Source organism: Pseudophryne corroboree, chromosome 1 (assembly GCF_028390025.1).
Source record: "Pseudophryne corroboree isolate aPseCor3 chromosome 1, aPseCor3.hap2, whole genome shotgun sequence".
NCBI lineage: Eukaryota > Metazoa > Chordata > Amphibia > Anura > Myobatrachidae > Pseudophryne > Pseudophryne corroboree.
Window position 1 is genome coordinate 119,453,922 of NC_086444.1, and position 19,853 is coordinate 119,473,774.

General features: G+C 42.2%; 2 long non-coding RNA genes across 5 annotated transcripts in view; one reads left to right on the plus strand and one right to left on the minus strand.

Moving 5' to 3' along the window:
• The window catches only part of LOC135056824 (uncharacterized), a 117,050-nt gene that overhangs the window by 13,753 nt on the left and 83,444 nt on the right, over positions 1-19,853 (plus strand). The gene's annotated exons all lie outside the window — the stretch shown is intronic.
• Positions 1-19,853, minus strand: part of LOC135056833 (uncharacterized) — a 29,854-nt gene that overhangs the window by 1,673 nt on the left and 8,328 nt on the right. For both annotated transcript variants that reach the window (XR_010244086.1, XR_010244085.1), the window contains exon 2: positions 200-362. This is a non-coding gene — a long non-coding RNA (uncharacterized LOC135056833). The remainder of the gene's footprint in view (positions 1-199; positions 363-19,853) is intronic.

Consider the following 19,853-nt stretch of genomic DNA (forward strand, 5'->3'; position numbering starts at 1 on the left):
GTAAGGAAGCTTAAAAGCATTCTGTGGGCCTGCATGGAAAGTTGTCCCTGCTGTACCAAATATTACATTTTCCAATATAACTCCTGACACTCTCAAAATGAGTGTAAAATTATGGAGAAGACCATTAGTGTCACAATCACTGACATTCCTATTATGCATCCCCACAGGTTAAACATGGTATTAGTTTTTAAAACCTAACTCCTCTTGGGTGAAGATCTTGCAGTGGGATGCGTGTCTCCAGGTGTCGTCTTCTTACAGCTTCATAAACCTTCAAATCTGGATTCAAGAGCCTTTGTCTGCATGTCTTTTCAGATATATCCAATTGCCTGTTTGCAAGTTATAAGCTGCTGATCCTTCTGGATCTGGAATGGGAGATAACACTTGACAATTTATATTAGTTAGAGTTTCACAAATTTGTTGTGATATAACTTGTGAAATCCCCATGTTCATGTTGCAACTGTTGTGGGTAATAACATCCTGCCCTTGGTACTGAGCCAAAAAATATATGGTGTCAATTCGTGTTTATTTACTGGAGTGGTTCTACTATTTAACAGTACTATAAGTAAACACTTTGGCACACTCTTTGGTTTCTGTGACGTGCCCACTAGCCTGTGGACGATACAGCACGTGGAATACCTGTTCTATTCCTAAATCCTGCATTAGTGCCACATTATTTCTTCAATGAATTGAGTACCTCTATCTGATATTATAACTTCTGGTATTTCAAAGCTACAAATAACTTCTGACATTAATTTTCTAGCTTTTGATTTTGCTGTAGCTTTTGCCACTGGCCAATACCTAAAAATGTCTGTGGCTACCAATACATATTTGTAGTATCCATTTTTTGGCAGCTGGATATAATTAATTTGCAGTATCTGAAACGGATATATAGCCTTTGGTATGCTTCCTGGTGGTGTCTTCACTTTGGCCTGGATTATGTATCCCACAAATCCAACAAGCTGCTGTATACATTGTTGCTGCTGAGTTGAATCCTGGTGTAATCTAGTTCTGGCATACTTTTTGTCATGGTTTCCTTGGAATGATGTACTTGACCATGGGCTATCTGGAGCATAACTGGAAAAAGTGCTGTAGGTAGACAGTATTTATTGTCTTTATTTCTTTAAAGTCCAGCTTCTGTTTCTTGTGCTCCCAGTTTTTTTAGTCCATTTTTCCTTTCCATCCTTCCTTGCTTGTTTCTGAAAAATGATCAGATCTGCAAACGCTGGTATTTCTTTTTTGTTGTGTGCTTTGTAAACTGTAATTTCTTCTTCTGGTTGTCTTGATCTTAATACGTATTTCTTCTTCTGGTCTCCTTGATCTTAATGCTGCCTTTTGTTGCTTCTTCATCTGCTAAAGGCATTTTCTTTTGTTTCTGTAGTGTTATTTCTGGTATGAGCTTGTACCTTTATGATGCCTACTTTTGGTTATTCTAAAGCTCTGAATAACTCCATAATTAGTTGAGCATGGTTTATTGGCTGTCCATTTGACCCCAGAAAATCTCTGCTCTTCCATATACAGGAGGGCCATCATTTTGAGCCTTGCCTCACAAGTAGTGTGAGTCTGTATAGATGTTAGCTCACAAGTCTTCTGCTTGTATGCATGCTTTTGTTAAAGCAACAAGCTCTGCTTCTTGTGCAGACATGCTTGGCGATAAGGGTCCTGATTCCAGAACTTCAAATGCTGTTGTTACTGCATACCCTGTTTTAGGTTCCTTCTTCATAATATCGTGATTCATCAGCAAAAAAGGTAACATCAGGGTTCAGGAGGGGATCCTCAAACACATTCGACAATGTCTTTGAAGTCTTGTGCTCCATTACTTCTGGTTCTCCATCTGCTCCCGCTTGTCCTGATGATTCACCTTCATCATTGATGCCTTTATTATTGTCTGTTCTCACCTCTTTTTGAATCATCAACAGGCAGAAGTGTTGCTGGATTCAGGACTGTCCATCTTACAATGGTGGCATGAGATGCACTCAGTAATGCCACTTAGCATTTGGTCAGTCTTGCTGCTTACAGGTACTTGGTTCTTGCTTGATCCAGTATATTTGTTACTGCATGAAGCACTTTAAATATACAGTTGAAGGTTAAGCACAATGGGGCAAATGTATTAAGCCTGGAGACAGCATAAGGAAGTGATAAACCAGTGGAAAGTGATAACGCACCAGCCAATCAGCTCCTAACTGTTAATTTACATATTGGAGCTGATTGGCTGGTGCATTATTACCTTGCACTTATCACTGGTTTATCACTTCCTTATGCCTTCTCTAGGTTAATACATCTGCCCCAATGTTCTTCACTTTTTTCTTAAATATCGCTGCTGTTACTTGTTCTGACAAAAGATGGCGCTTCTTTGATAATTGGATCCAGCTGTGCTGAGTAATATGCCACTGGTCTTTGCTGGGTTCCAGGTTTCTGAGTGAGCATTTTCAATGCCTGCCCTTTATTTTCATGGCAAAACAGGTTAAAAGGTTTTCTGTAATCAGGAAATGCCAATGCTGGGGCTGTTATTATAGGTTGTTTCAGCTGCTGTACTGCTTCTTCAATGGTTTCCCTGTTCTCTGCCGATGCTTCTTTCTTTGTTTACTCGTATAGAGGTTGCATTAGTATTGAGGCTGAGGGTATACATTCTCTGCAGTGTCACTATAAGTTCTGGATATCTTTTACCATTTAGAATTGCCATTACTCTATTTTCTGTTTCTGTTATTAGCATGAGGGCATTCACATATTGGATAAGCTGAGTAGTTCCATTTTTTTTTTCCATTTTTGTAGGACTAGTGCCATTGCTTCAGAGAATTCTGATGGGCTGGTTGCGCCCCCTTGTGGCAGTTTGGCTCAACAGTATTGTTTACTGGTACTGCATGAACGAGCCAGTACTGAACTTCTGTAACATATTGCTTCTTGTTCACTGAAAATAGTGGAGTGTTGAATGGTGATCTGCATTCTTTAATAACTTCAATATTGCTGTATTTCTGGATTTGCTCTGTAATGGCTTTTGACTGAGCTTCTGTTAGTGAGCATTGTTTTATAGAGACTGGTTGCACACCAGGTGTTGGTGTAATCTTACTGGATCCACTTGAAGATTACCCACATCATGCTTTCCCTTAGACCATATTTTCGCTGGGACTTCTTTCATCCATTCAGGTCTTTTGTATCCTTATCCTCAGTGTTCTTCATAGTTATGAGGTAGATGGCTGCTTCCAATTGGTTCTGTACCTCCTTTGGTAAGTTGCTGGAAAAATTCAACTTCTGCTGGGGTATACTGTATTCTCGCTTGGATAAGCTTCAGTACATTGTGTCCCAGCAAATTCACTGGGTATGTACTTGAGGTCAAGAACTGGACTGGTATTGGTGTATTTGTATCTTTAACTTGCAAAATAACTGGTTTGCTTTCTTTCAACAGGACTGTAGTTCTTGCATCTCCTGTCCCTTCAAGTGTTTCTGATGTTATTCGTTCTTGTGGTACCTCCCTCTGCTGTAATATGCTTTGGCTGACTCCAGTATCGATTAGACACAAACCTTCTTTTCCAGTGGGCAAGGTGACTGTAACCATAACTTCTGTTTCTTCTGGAGACGTTATGTTCACTGGGAGGTACCTGGAGAAGCCTGCACTTCATGTTGACTGTTGTGCTTGTGGCTGTTTAGACAGCCAATCCTGATACTTTAAACTATTTTTCTTCATATGTCCTTTGGTCTTGCAGAAGAAGCATCGTTCATTTGTCTTCATTTCTTTCAGACTTAAGTTCAGATTCTTGACATCCGGTCTGGTACTTTTTCTGTCTTGATCCTCACTATTTGCCTGTTTCCATTTTTTACCTTCTTGTGCTACATATACAATAATCCTCAGTGAACTTGTTTAGTCTTTCAATTTCTGGGTTCTTTGTCATTTTAACTCTGGAGCTGCTGGTGCGCTCATCTTCTGCTCATGGCGTCACCTCTGTAATCTTGCCATGTAATACTGACCACTCTCAGATGTCTTTCTCACCATTTCTAGTGGTGCTGCGTCAATTTCTCAACCATGTTCAGCTACCTGTGCTGGTCTTGTAGCTATTTTATGTGCTGCTCCTGTTCCCAATAGGGCTGTACATACTTGGTGTAAGTCCACCCATGCTGTTGTCCAAATTGCATGAACTCTCTTCATGTAAGACCAAAATGCTGCTGGATGCTTTCTTGGGTTAGGAGCTTGATACAATGTCATGCATGTCAGAGGCAAACCACATTTTATGCTGCTGGTTACCTATGATATACTTTTGTCCCACTGCTGGTTGCATTGGATTAGCAGCCACATTTTCTGGTACATAAGATGGGTTTCTTATTCTTCGTACTTGCACTGGATATATTTGTGCTCTTCTCGAGGAGACTTTCTCTTATACTGGAACCTTGATCCGGACTTGTAAATAAATCCACCCCTGAATTCCAAGTGTCTTTAATTCCAGTCATCATTCTGCTGGTAGATTTAACAGGAGTGAACTGCATCAAATTATCGCAAGGTGTTTGGGCTGCAGAAATTTGATGTTCACTAAATGAGCATACTGAAGAATCTTCAAAAACACAATTACCATTCACTGAAGATAATGTGCATGTTCTTTTTAAACTGGCTCCATCACTGCTCACTATCCATAATGGTGGTCATTCCGAGTTGTTCGCTCGCAAGCTGCTTTTAGCAGCTTTGCACACGCTAAGCCGCCGCCTACTGGGAGTGAATCTTAGCATAGTAAAATTGCGAACGAAAGATTAGCAGAATTGCGAATAGACACTTAGCAGTTTCTGAGTAGCTCCAGACTTACTCGGCAACTGCGATCAGTTCAGTCAGTTTCGTTCCTAGTTTGACGTTACAAACACTCCCAGCGTTCGCCCAGACACTCCCCCGTTTCTTCAGACACTCCCGCGTTTTTCCCAGAAACGGCAGCGGTTTTTCACACACACCCATAAAACGGCAAGTTTCCGCCCAGAAACACCCACTTCCTGTCAATCACATTACGATCACCAGAACGAAGAAAAAACCTCATAATGCCGTTAGTAAAATACCTAACTGCATAGCAAATTTACTTGGCGCAGTCGCAGTGCGAACATTGCGCATGCGCAATTAGCGGAAAATCGCTGCGATGTGAAGAAAAATACAGAGCGAACAACTCGGAATGACCACCAATGTTCCTTGTCTAGTTAGTGTGATTGGAGGTTCTGTTGGTCCTTGTAGTTCTGTGATCTCAATTGGAGTCACTGGTACTGGTGCTGTAGGTATTGAACGTAATGCTGCCGCATATGGTGATAGGTATATCTGGTGTCTTTGTAGAATTGATGGTGAAATCGTCATTACAGCCATCTCTTCTATGTGTTTCTGCTTTTTGACACACCTTTCCCTAGCTAAATTTGTCCACATTGCTACTTGGTCTGTATACACTTTATTCTTGGAGGCAAACTGTTTCCATTTATCACAGTCAGATGTCCCTTCTGTAGGTAATTCCGCTCCTTTATACCTTTCCCTAGGCCTTCATTTTTCTTTTCTTCCCACTGTTGAACAATACTCACAGGTTTGTCTGGCCTAGACATTTCAAGTAAAGGAATTACCCACTCCTATCAAAGCACTTTCCTTAAGGTAGAAAGTATTGTAATAGAGTGGAATACTTGTATAATTCCTTGCTTGTTAAAAGGTTCCCTCTCCTGTAAACAGGATTACCTTATGGGACCCTTCAGCCCTAAATTCTGGCTATAAGAATTTCCCACACAAACAATGTTTAAGTGAAACCCTCTCCCAACCGCAGTTTTTGCTTGATATTGTTCTCACAGTGGCCATGGGAAGTTATTTATCTGTAACTATTGCTGGACAAATGACTGGAATTGCTGTATTACCTTTGCCTCCTTCACTTGACTGTACAAACCTTCTTCTAACTGAGATCAATAAGGTGTAACATATAGGGGGTAATTCCAAGTTGATCGCAGCAGGAATTTAGTTAGCAATTGGGCAAAACCATGTGCACTGCAGGGGAGGCAGATTTAACATGTGCAGAAAGAGTTAGATTTGGGTGTGGTGAGTTCAGTCTGCAATCTAATTTGCAGTGTAAAAATAAAGCAGCCAGTATTTACCCTGCACAGAAATAAAATAACCCACCCAAATCTAACTCTCTCTGCACATGTTATATCTGCCTCCCCTGCAGTGCACATGGTTTTGCCCAATTGCTAACTAAATTCCTGCTGCGATCAACTTGGAATTACCCCCATAGTGTGGATCTGGAATATGCGTTCCTATCAAAATTGTCAAATTATCACAGGGATCTGAACCTTTTCTTCAAGAGACCCCTGCCATTTCTTCTTTTGATAAAAATCCTATTACCCTGGGCACTCTGTTTGTTTGCAAAACAATAATACCAGTACAATTTTAAAAACATTTAAAATCAGACATGATTAATTGACCAACAGACAAGAAAAAAATTCAAAACAAAATGTACAGGTGGCAATTATGACCGTATTACACTCCAAATTCAGTTATCTCCTATGAAAAACTGACTGGTATTACCAAACCTTGTTTGTCATTTTTTTTTGACTGCAGTTTTCTTACACTAAAAGAGGCGCAGTTCCTGGCTGTATGTGTGTCTGTGTAAGTTATATGCTGTCTCCAATTACATATATATTCCTTCCAGGAGGCGACCTTGCATAAACTCCTCTACCCTTGTAGCCAAAGAGTTTCTTAAATCTGTCTGTGGACAGATGACTGGTGTTGTGGCATTGCCTTTTTCTCCTTGTGATGGTGGAAAATCTATCACCAATGCTCACCAAGTGAGGCCTGTATAATAGACTACGTCTTCTGGACTGCTGAGGTGTGTGATTATTGTTAAATTACACCGGGAGTCTGTACCTTGACCTTCATAAATTCCTCCCTGCATCATGTATTCTGTTGCCCCTGGTATTCTTGGAATACCCCCCACTACTCTTGGAATACGGTCCCCTTGAGTTTTAAAAATTGTGTCCCGTAACACCCTGGGCAATCATACTTGAGCCCCCTCTCTATTGACTCCATCATGCACTTAGGGCAATGATACCCGAACTCCTTTTCTATTGAGTCCATCATACCCTTGAGTCTGAATTACAATATACTGTATTACAATGTGTGTAAGACAATCCAGACACTGGTTACCTTACCTTGAAAATGCTTGATGCCTTTAAACCACTCAGAAATATATCAACAGATCACACACAAAAATACAAGAACTGAATTATAAAACCAAGATCAACAACAAGCACGGTCTCTATTGGAATTTTGACAATATTGTATTTCTTATTTTTATGTCTTGTGGATAACCTGTCAAAGTCGAAAAATATCATGCTTCACATTGCCATATATTAACCCCATGCACATGCCCGCTGCTCGTGCATATAGTCTGCCGTACGTGTACATGTCCGCAAATTGTGTACGCTCGCTCCGGCGAGTACGCGCGGTATATGCGTATTTACGGTAGAGTTTATGAGCTTGTAGCGGGCGACTCGTTTATAGTATATTTAACCCACATAGCGTGTTTTGTAGGTAATATTCCCTTTAATAATATCTGTAAGTATGTCTAGTGTAACTGGTTCATGGACAAAGGAATTCCTCTTTGCATGATACGAAGGGTCAGACAGGGTCTGAGCGGTGGTGTTTAGTACCTAACTGAAGAGTATTTTATTAGAAACAATCCGGTGCTGGTTAGGTAGAGATTAATCACTCCTGCGTATAGTTATGTCTATGAGTAGTTTATGGACATTTACTGTATTTGCAGTTCATTACACATGCAGGGGGAATCCAGAGGATGCCTCCCACCTGAGCAGTTGGAGAGAGACACATCCCCCCCGTACGAACCCACCTATGACCTTTTGTTATAGTGCAAAGAGACATTCCTGTGTCCAATTAACAATGAGATTTTAGGGACCATTGTATTGTGAATGTAGGCTGTAAATATAAGGCAGCCAGCCTGGGCCAGCTCACTCACTTCTCCCCACAAGGTTTTCATCATTGACTAACTAAGAGCTGGTTTCCAGGACTGCGCTAGCGATCATTCCCACGTGTGTAAGTTTCTCTGTGACCATCTTTGTTCTCCGCCTGTGTTAGCCATTTACTCTTTTTCTTTGTATGTTGTTGTTTGCGATTGTGCCGCTATTGTATATTTATGTATAGTTATTCTGTTTAGATATTAATGTTAGTTTTGTAGTGTATAAGCTGTAACTGTTTTCCCCTTTTTACATACTAAAATCATCTAGATAAAGGTTTTGGAACCTTACAAGGTATCGTGTGTTTATCATTACATTGCTAAGGGTATACTGAGCGTCTCAGTCGCTCAAGCAGCTTTTATATTAACAAGGTTAAGAAGCGTTATATCTTTACAGTATTTCAGTAGTAAGGTTTACAGTATAAGCTTTGCATGCAAGGTTTACTGTGTGTCATCCCGTGAGCGTCTGCGCCGCTCGTGTTCCTCTCGTGGGCACAGCGTCCGCTACGCTAGTAGCGTAGCATTACGGTAGTCGGCCGCCTATAGCGTGTTCGATACCAAGCGTAAGCCGTGAGCGAACGTGCCGCTCGTGCATCTCGACCACGGCCTAGCGTCTGCTACGCTAAGTGCGTACCATTACGGCACCTCGTGCGCCATAAGATAAATAATTAGCTTTATCAATTGGGGGCAAGTCCGGTCCACCTCATATCCGCAGTCAGGCGAAAACGCGCAGACTTTTATCGATCAGCAAAGGGCGGAAAGGTGGTATCTTGTAGTGCTGATCAGATGAGCGTCTGCGTCTGATTCTCTTGGTTTGTAGGGATGCTGGTGGAATCCGAAGAAGGTAAGAACATTAAGCTATTGTCTTTTTAAGTCTGGTTTTAATTTCTATTAAGTGCCAACTGCACACGCAGATTGGATTACTTGTCTGTTTAAATAGGTTTAAAAGTATTTTTAATCGCTCTGCATAGCTTGATAGTTTTATTTTTAACCCAGGCCTAAAATAACTTCAGGGGCTTGGATGGTGATTTTTTTTGTGACAATAGAAGCCGCATGGTCTGTCCTCCATTTTGTGTAACCCTCATGGATGTGGAAGGGGGAGGAGCAGCGGCCATTTTGGGAAGGTCAAATTTTTTTTTCTGAATGGCTGATTTTTAGTTGACTCAGGAATAATCAGCCGTCCCTTGTCAAAAAGAAATCACCATTTGAGTTACCAATGCATTTATTTAACCCATGCATAATCTATTATAAATAGTTCTGATGGAGTTTAATGTAAGTTAATAGTAAAATTAATATTTGATGTAAGAACGACACACAGAAATAAAACAAAGTTGTTGTTTTTCTTTTCTTTTTCTCCCTTCAAGAGTCTGTTTAACTCTGCTACTTGTGAGATGGGCCATTGAAATGCAAATGAACCTGTGTAACTGTTTTTTTTTTTTCTCCCAGCAGTGAAGGAAATCGCCTTCACAGATAGTTAAAAGCACATTCATATGCAAATTAGACGCACTGAATAAGGTCTCATAGATGTAATATTATATGTGTGTGACATCAATGTATGTTATTAGATTAATTTAGAATTGCATTTTCATCTGTGTATTTTCACATCTCACTTTCCTGTTTGCCATTTATCATTGATAACGTGCTGAGAAAGATTTGTTGCTATTGGTAGTTAAAAGTAAAATGAATACGTAAGGGAGTAATTTGTAAAACACGCACACGGCTTTGCCTAAGATACAAGGGAGATCTGTGTGGTGCTCGGTAAATGATTACAGTTAAATATCATTTACATTGATAGAAACGTGTTACTTGTGTTACTGTGGACGTCACTTGCTCCTGAGGAAGCTGGACCATTTAAAACCAGCGAAACGCGTTGAGCTACTATTTCATCCTGATATTCATCAGCACCACTGGCTCTCCTGACACTCGGTAATACCACAATTGGGACAATCATCTAGCAGTATCCACTATTCTGGACATATCCCTCCATGCCAAAGAGGACAACTGATCCAGTTAACTACAGGTGGACTCTATCTGCTCCAAGGATCACTGGTAACTACCTCACATTTGCAATTTGTCGGTTTATGCAAAAATAACCGATTAGTGATGGACATCTCCAGTGATCAAGGTCCTTTTGAGTGTCAATAAATTGCCTAATGTGGACTTTTTAATAATTCAGGCACCTTGTGGCATTCCCATTGAAAACTGATACACAATTTTATTCCTATTTTTATTTTTATGATTTAATTTTATTGTTCAATTATTTATTTATTTACATTTGTATAATAAATGTGATATTTTATATTTAAGCCTTTTGGTTATTGGATTGTTTCATTATCTACATGATCAGCCAGCGCTGGTAATTTTTTCTTTTCTTGTTACTGTGGACGTGTCTGGCCTGTGTACACGTGTCCCTAACAAAGGGCGGGACAAGCGTACGCGATGCAAAGGTCGATACACGTAGCGTATATTACGCAACGGAGCGTATGGGTACGCCCACTTAATACAAATCACACGATAGTATTGTTTTAGTAGGCGATACGGAGGCAACGCGATAATAGCGCGAGTTAATCTCAGTGTCCAAAATTTTAATCCTTCTCTAGTTGCAACTCCTCTGGGACTAGCCTGTGTTACTGCATGAAAGGAATTTTCTGTACAGAAAAGAAAGTAAAGAGTATATGAGGTGAAAGAGTGTGTGCATATATATAAGTTTCTCATTTTGGTTGGAACTTAGGAAATCGAGTTCTCGTAGAGGTACATCCGTGCGAGTGATAGCACGTGGTGGCTTGGGAGGCATCCCTTGTTAGTCTTGTAATAAGAGCATTAGAGTATAGCAGATTAGGAGGTCTACTGTAGACATAGGCCAGGAGGTCACAGACCAGGAGGTCCAGAGATACAGACCAGGAGGTCCAGGTACAGCAGATTAGGAAGTCCGCTAGAGATAGAGTCAAGAGGCACAACCCCGGGAGGTTTGGTGCAATACCCATATAGGCCATCAAGCTCAAGCTGAAAGGAATTCGCAGCCGCAATTATCGATTCCGCTGGTCGTAAGGCGTATAAATAATAGTTATTTATACACAGTGCGACTGTACCGCATGTAATTGATGTGCATTAGTTTGTAACTTGACCCAGTACCATTTGCATACGCTAGTGGGGTCATAAACGCTATTTGTACATTCTAACGTGATTTGTGTAATTTTTTTTATTTTAAGGGAGGTTTGCTGATCACTCAGGAATTCTCCAGCAACTGATATTTACTGGGAAGGGTAAGTGCTCTGCGGATCACACCCACACGTTCCAGTAAATAGAGGTTCAGGTTGCAGGGGCCCTAGGTTGAGTACGCCAGCGCTAAGGCAGCGTGTGGGCATATTGGTCGACGTGGGCGAGTGTGTGAAGGTACTCGGTAAACTTTCACCATCGGCCTACCCCGGACAACTTGGTTTTTGTAAGGGTTCGCTGAAGACCCTGATTTGAAGGTCAGAGGTAGTGAAAGCAACACCTGCAAAGATGGGGGCCAGTTGTTCAGGTAGGGGGCATCAACCCTGGTTCAGGTTGATTTAGTAAACCGGCCCATAAGGTCGGCAAGGTATATAACGTGTGATACAGACCAGGAGGTCCGAAATGGATCACACACAGAGGTTTTCAATGAATGGGAAAGAGTGACTGTGCATAACGGGGAAAAGTCCCTAAGAGTAGGCAGTTTTAGTCCTGAGGTGTTACAAAATTTAAAGAAAAGGATATGTCTAATAACATCTGCAAAACAGAGGATTAGGCATTATGATTGTTTACAGTTATGGCAACGGGAAGGTGAGATACAAGGAGGATTAGCTTACACAGCTGACTCTCACTTTGGTAAGACAGTTATGGCAACAGGAGAACAAATGGCTGCAGAGAATGACACACTGGTATATGATAATTGTGCACTTAGAAACTGTATTATTAATGATAAGAGTAATTGTAACAAATGTAATAATGATAGAAGGAAAACTGATAAATGTACAAATTCTAACCCGTACAAGTTGCACTCCATGTTAAACTTCCCTCAGGATTACAAGCAAGAAAGTGAGCCCAGCACGATGTCGGCACCTTTTCCAGCAGCCATCATACAAGACATCTAGGTGGACACGACCCAATCGGTAAAGGCAGTAGTCAAACCCCCTAACGGAGGGTCAGGTGAGGTCATGTCCACAGGTAAGTACGGTGTTATATATCATGCACAGCATAGAGAGATAGCGGTTAAGGTATTAATGGATGGTTTAAATGTAGTATTGAGAACAAGGGTACGGACCACCAACCCAAACAGGAGAAATATCTCGGTGGCTGCATTAAGAAAGTCCGCTGTTGGGCATGATCAAAACATCAGCAAGCACAGGGAGGCACAGGGAGGTAAGAAGCCTCAGATCCCTGTGGGTAAGTCAAAGGTGATAAGATATTATAATTGCCAGAGGGAAGGTAATTTTGCACGAAATTGTAGGTTTTGAAGATACACACAAGGTAGATAAACCCCCTAGACAAAAACACGAGCAAAGTCATGACACACGAAATTGTAATCAGGAATCACCTAGGAAGAAGTTTGGGCCGCACCTGTAATGTGCAGTCAGTAAAGTTGATCATTAGTCGTGACAGTAAGCCTGAGGTTACAGTTAATGAAATTGGGAGGTCAGTTCCTTGTAGACACGGGAACGGCCAGGTAAGCTTTGTAATTTATCTGTAAATGTTTCTTTTTCCCATCTCTGACGTTCACCACGACAGCTCCAACGTCACATGACTACTTGGTCTTTTCAGAGGTCTACCCAACCCCAGTATGTCCTACCAGCATCGTTGTGTCCTGGCCAGGCACAAAAGGGTGGAGTGTGGAAATACTGGTGGGGGAGACTGTGCAAAGATACCAATGGACGTGTTGATGTGACAGCCTGATGGTGAACGGAAGATCTGACAATGTTTTTTTTTTTGTTGTGTCTTATGTAACATATATATATTGTTCTCTCTCTTTAGTTTTTTCTCATGTTTTCATGCGTTACAGATGGTATGTCACACATCAGTTAGACAAATGGTAATGCAAGATTTATTCTCCTTACAGAAAGATCGCTGAGTCGGAAAGAATATTGCATCACCGGAATGTTCGTTTGGAAGACTGAGAGACAGCACCTTTGAGATGACGACAGAGCAAGAAGAACAATAAGACTAGAAGACAAGAAAAAAAAAATAATCGTAACATTTTTCTCTCCCCTCAATTATTTTCTGTACCCCCATTACAAATTTCTCTTTCTCCTCCTGTAAGATGGACTCGCCCCAAGAGACTGCAGTCCGTGTTTTCCTGTTGACCCTGTTGTTGACCAGAGCAGTCTGTTTCGGTGAGAGTACCAGTGAGGTCGAGAAAGGATCTGGAATGGGTTCTGATGATCAGGATGGATTCGTAGAATTCCAATAGCAACACAATCACCGAGCAAAGGCGAGTACCAGAAAACGATCTAGTAGCCATGTTATTGATAGACATTGTGAAGGATTGTTAGCTGAAGAGAACTGCATCTGTAGGCATTGTGACAGTGTAGTCGAGGATGGGTGCATCAAGAAATGTCAGTCCAGTTTTAATATCCACATGGACCGGCATCCATTGAGTGACTATCACTCCTTAGTGGGTAAAGTGTTAAACCAGACAGACTGTTGGGTATGCTCTCAAGTACCTCAAGGTCATAGCAAATCAGGACTAGTACCATTCCCTTTAACTGTAGGAGAGGTATTTGAGTTAAGTGGTGGGAGGCCGGTGGACAAGAGGTTTAATATCTCTAGTCCTCCTAGTTTGAAGCTCCACCAATATCATGTGGATAGGTCCTTATTATGCTTTAACATTTCCAATCCCCGAAAGCCGGGAAATTGGGAAGTGTCATGGAGTAATCAAACCATGACATTTTCACATAGAGCCGATAGAATGCCCATAGATTCAAAGCTTATACGCCAGATAGCCGACAGTGGAAAATTTTTCCGGTATAGGTACACTCTAGGAAGTAGGACCATGCGAGTTGGAGAAGTATCACCAGGATACTGTGCACATGTCATACAGCCTGATACGTGTACTAGACAGATGGGAGAGTTAGGGTTAGGAGATTTCACATGGAAAATTTGTAACATGGTTATGTCATACTCCGTCCCATATGTTCTCCCCGATGATGCATATTTCATATGCGGGAGGTAGGCGTATAAGTGGCTTGCCCCAAACTCAGAGGGATTGTGTTACATTGGAAAAGTACTGCCTGAAGTAATGACTGTATCCCATAACAAAATAAGAGACATTCACCGCGGTGCCCAAGCTCCTTATACTCACACTCATTTACGAGCACGTCGTTAAAAGGCACCTGATAGAGAGGACAGAGCATCCGGCCTCTGATCTGATCCATAAATCCACCGGGATTCAATTCCTACTCGCGTTAGATATCACTCGTACCGCCAGAGGAGTGATAAATTATAGATATATATCTGCGCTAGCAAACTTGTTAGACAATATCACCGAAATGTATGACGACACGTTCAGGTATACTGGGAGAGAGCTACAAGCCTACAAAACAGAGCTGGTTCAGCATAGGATGATTCTCAATTACCTCACAGCAGTGACAGGCGGGTATTGTGTTACCCTAGCAACTCAGTATGGTGTAAAGTGCTGCACGTATATTACAAACAGCACTGAGGACCCGGCCGAGGTCATAGACCAAAAGATGGATGACATTTTGCAATTGAAGTGGGAGTTTCGAAGGAGGCATAATCTCACTCTCGCTGCTGTGGGTAATGAGCTGACCGGTTGGGTGTCATGGTTGAACCCACGAAATTGGTTCTCTGGTTTAGGAGAATGGGCCCAAGGCATTATAATGGATGTAGGGAAATTTCTCTTGTGTATTCTGGGAGTCGTCATATTGGTTGGTCTGATATTTAGATGCGTTTGGACTTTAACGAAGTGTAAACGTAGTACCAGAGTGATGAGTCTGAGGAGCGAGGACACTGTAATAACAACAACTAATTTAATTTATGACCCAACGATAGAGACAATGTTGTGATGAAAATGTGATTCCACGGTCCGTTTCTTTCACCCGTTTCTCCTTTGTTTTCCTCCAAGGTACAAAGACATCCGCTTGGAAGAAGAATTTGACAACCTCTTTTATACAGACCATTGATGAATTGTGTCACAGACACCCAATACTTTTAGTGACTTTAACTATCTACTGGAAACCCAATACTTTAGAGACTGTAATTTTATGGACACTGGAAAAGCTTTTGTTCACCACTTACAGCAGAAGCACCGTGAGACATCAGACAACATGTACATCAGACAAGACCTCAATCGGCGACTGTACACTAAAACTCACATAGTATATGACTGCATTTATAACGATTGTTTCTTATCTTCATCTCTACAACCTCCAGGTAGTATTCCACATAGTCGACAGGTGATATTCACATACTAGCATCCACATACTCTCCCCCTTCATGTATCATCAACTAATGGGCACCCCATTTGTTGCAACCAAAAGCCGAAAAGAGCTCGGTAGAGTTTGACAGCCCATCCACAGACCCTTAATACGGGATAAGAAGGATTCAAATGTATACTTCGCAATACCTCGAAGCTTGATTTAGAACATGTACGGCACGATGATACATGACCCCTCAGACATGGATTCATACACACATGCTTTACTATCTCACTAGGTCATATCTTTCCCACCTTCTCCTGTCCTCCCTTTACCCAATCATAAAAAGGTATTTACATGATGACATATATTTTTCTGTTTGAATTGTTTAGGAAGTGGCAGTTATTGATGACTGCCAAAGGGTGGACTGTCAAAGTCGAAAAATATCATGCTTCACATTGCCATATATTAACCCCATGCACATGCCCGCTGCTCGTGCATATAGTCTGCCGTATGTGCACATGTCCGCAAATTGCGTACGCTCGCTCCGGCGAGTACGCGCGGTATATGCGTATTTACGGTAGAGTTTATGAGCTTGTAGCGGGCGACTCATTTATAGTATATTTAACCCACATAGCGTGTTTTGTAGGTAATATTCCCTTTAATAATATCTGTAAGTATGTTTAGTGTAACTGGTTCATGGACAAAGGAATTCCTCTTTGCATGATACGAAGGGTCAGACAGGGTCTGAGCGGTGGTGTTTAGTACCTAACTGAAGAGTATTTTATTAGAAACAATCCGGTGCTGGTTAGGTAGAGATTAATCGCTCCTGCGTATAGTTATGTCTATGAGTAGTTTATGGACATTTACTGTATTTGCAGTTCATTACACATGCAGGGGGAATCCAGAGGATGCCTCCCACCTGAGCAGTTGGAGAGAGACACATCCCCCCCCCCCCGTACGAACCCACCTATGACCTTTTGTTATAGTGCAAAGAGACATTCCTGTGTCCAATGAACAATGAGATTTTAGGGACCATTGTATTGTGAATGTAGGCTGTAAATATAAGGCAGCCAGCCTGGGCCAGCACACTCACTTCTCTCCACAAGGTTTTCATCATTGACTAACTGAGAGCTGGTTTCCAGGACTGCGCTAGCGATCATTCCCACGTGTGTAAGTTTCTCTGTGACCATCTTTGTTCTCCGCCTGTGTTAGCCATTTACTCTTTTTCTTTGTATGTTATTGTTTGCGATTGTGCCGCTATTGTATATTTATGTATAGTTATTCTGTTTAGGTATTAATGTTAGTTTTGTAGTGTATAAGCTGTAACTGTTTTCCCCTATTTACATACTAAAATCATCTAGATAAAGGTTTTGGAACCTTACAAGGTATTGTGTGTTTATCATTACATTGCTAAGGGTATACTGAGCGTCTCAGTCGCTCAAGCAGCTTTTATATTAACAAGGTTAAGAAGCGTTATATCATTACAGTATTTCAGTAGTAAGGTTTACAGTATAAGCTTAGCCTTTCAGTGTGTTGCATACAAGGTTTACTGTGTGTCATCCCGTGAGCGTCTGCGCCGCTCGTGTTCCTCTCGTGGGCACAGCGTCCGCTACGCTAGTAGCGTAGCATTACGGTAGTCGGCCGCCTATAGCGTGTTCGATACCAAGCGTGCATCTCGACCACGGCCTAGCGTCTGCTACGCTAAGTGCGTACCATTACGGCACCTCGTGCGCCATAAGATAAATAATTAGCTCTATCAAACCTTTTACCATTATCTCTGCTGCTCGAATATGTGGCAGCTGTTTTAATACTATACGGGCAAATGGGTCTTAAACCTGGAATTTATATGATTTTTAGGCCAATAGGTTATAACATTAGACCAATCGTCTTCAATATATTGTTCTAACAATTCTGTTGCGAACTGAGTACAATGTTACAAATTGAGTACCTGGAACTTTGTGGAATGTGTGACAACTGGGTAGTTCCAGTACTCATGAGTGAAGCTGTGGCCAGTATGAATGACCGCAACAAGGCCTATTCTAACCCTAACTCCGTTACTCCTCCCAGTGGTCGGATGGTGCCTGCAGTGCTAGTCTTCTGCCCACGGCAGCCGCGTTTGAATGGGTGAATTAGGTCTGCCCAGACTCAGATGCCCCCCAGTCTTACAAGGTGACAAGGAACCACCCGAGACTGCGAGTGAGTAAGTGGAAGACTAGCTACGGAGGCTACAAAATGAGAACTAAACAAACAAATTATGTGCAGCGCTGCTGCCAGTACAAAAACACGAAACTAAGGCTAGCGGGAGGACCCACAAAATACGACACCGTAGTTACCAGACTAGTAGACAAAAGTATAGCGGCCTAGCCGCCTAAAGTGACTCCGTCGCAAACTAACAAAGGACTGCGCGGAACCTACCACAAAAGTTACACAAAATAAAGATGCGGCCTCTGACACAGAATGCGGCAGAGCCACAGGCTCACGGTACCACAAGGGACAGATACAGGGGAGATCCAAGGACTGGCCTATAGAGCTGGACACGATCCGAACAGAAACCAGGACCAGGGAACCAGGAACTGCTGACAGGGACCAGGTACTAGAACATATAGGTACAATTTCTACACACACCCCTTTGATTATTTAGCATTTTAAATTGTCTGCAGACATCAAAATTCATATAACAGTTTATATTCTTTACCTTAAAGAAGATTTCTTCTGACTGACGCTGGGTTAATTAGGATACTCTGATCCTCCCAACTAAACTTCCACAGATACACACAAGAAGTGCTGAATCGAGCAAGCAGGTAGAAAATCTACACATCTCTTACTCACCGGCTTTGATCAGCAAATCTGAGATATCAGGATTCTGTCATCAGGTGTGAAGATTCTGGAGTATCCCGGACGAACCCCCAGAAATGTTAGGGTTCAAGGACCACCTCTTGGTCTGAACATCAAATACCTTCAAACATCAGTCAGTGGTTCTATACTTAGCAGCCGGCTGGAGACCAGAAATAATAAGATTTTAAACCTACCGGTAAATCTTTTTCTCCTAGTCCGTAGAGGATGCTGGGGACTCCGTAAGGACCATGGGGTATAGACGGGCTCCGCAGGAGACATGGGCACTCTAAAGACTTTAGAATGGGTGTGCAATGGCTCCTCCCTCTATGCCCCTCTTCCAGACCTCAGAGAAACTGTGCCCAGAGGAGACGGACAGTACGAGGAAAGGATTTTTGTTAATCTAAGGGCAAGATTCATACCAGCCCACACCATCCACACCGTATAACATGGAATATACGCAACCAGTTAACAGTATGAACAAAACAGTATCAGCCAAAGACTGATCTTAACTGTAACATAACCCTTATGTAAGCAACAACTATATACAAGCCTTGCAGAAATATGTCCGCACTGGGACGGGCGCCCAGCATCCTCTACGGACTAGGAGAAAAAGATTTACCGGTAGGTTTATAATCTTATTTTCTCTTACGTCCTAGAGGATGCTGGGGACTCCGTAAGGACCATGGGGATTATACCAAAGCTCCAGACCGGGGTGGGAGAGTGCGGATGACTCTGCAGCACCGATTGAGCAAACATGAGGTCCTCATCAGCCAGGGTATCAAACTTGTAGAATTTTGCAAAGGTGTTTGAACCTGACCAAGTAGCTGCTCAGCAAAGCTGTAAAGCCGAGACACCTCGGGCAGCCGCCCAAGAAGAGCCCACCTTCCTAGAGGAATGGGCCTTTACCGAAGTTGGTAACGGCAATCCAGCCGTAGAATGAGCCTGCTGAATCGTGTTACAGATCCAGTGAGCAATAGTCTGCTTAGAAGCAGGAGCGCCAACCTTGTTGGCTGCATACAGGACAAACAGTGCCTCTGTTTTCCTAACCAGAGCCGTCCTGGCTACGTAAATTTTTAAGGCCCTGACTACATCAAGGGACTTGGAATCCTCCAAGTCCCCCGTAGCCACAGGCACCACAATAGGTTGGTTCATATGAAACGATGAAACCACCTTAGGCAAAAATTGAGGACGAGTCCTCAACTCTGCTCTATCCACATGGAAAATCAGATAGGGGCTTTTGTGAGACAAAGCCGCCAATTCGGACACCCGCCTTGCAGATGCCAAGGCCAACAACATGACCACCTTCCAAGTGAGAAATTTTAATTCAACTGTTTGAAGAGGCTCAAACCATGAGATTTTAGGAACTGTAACACCACGTTAAGGTCCCATGGTGCCACTGGGGGCACAAAAGGAGGATGAATATGCAGTACTCCCTTTACAAAAGTCTGGACTTCTGGGAGAGAAGCCAATTCCTCTGAAAGAATATAGATAGGGCCGAAATCTGTACCTTAATGGAGCCTAACTTCAGGCCCATATCCACTCCTGTCTGTAGAAAGTGGAGAAAACGGCCCAAGTGGAAATCTTCCGTAGGAGCATTCTTGGCTTCACACCAAGATACATACTTCCTCCAGATCCGGTGATAATGTTTAGCCGTCACCGCCTTCCT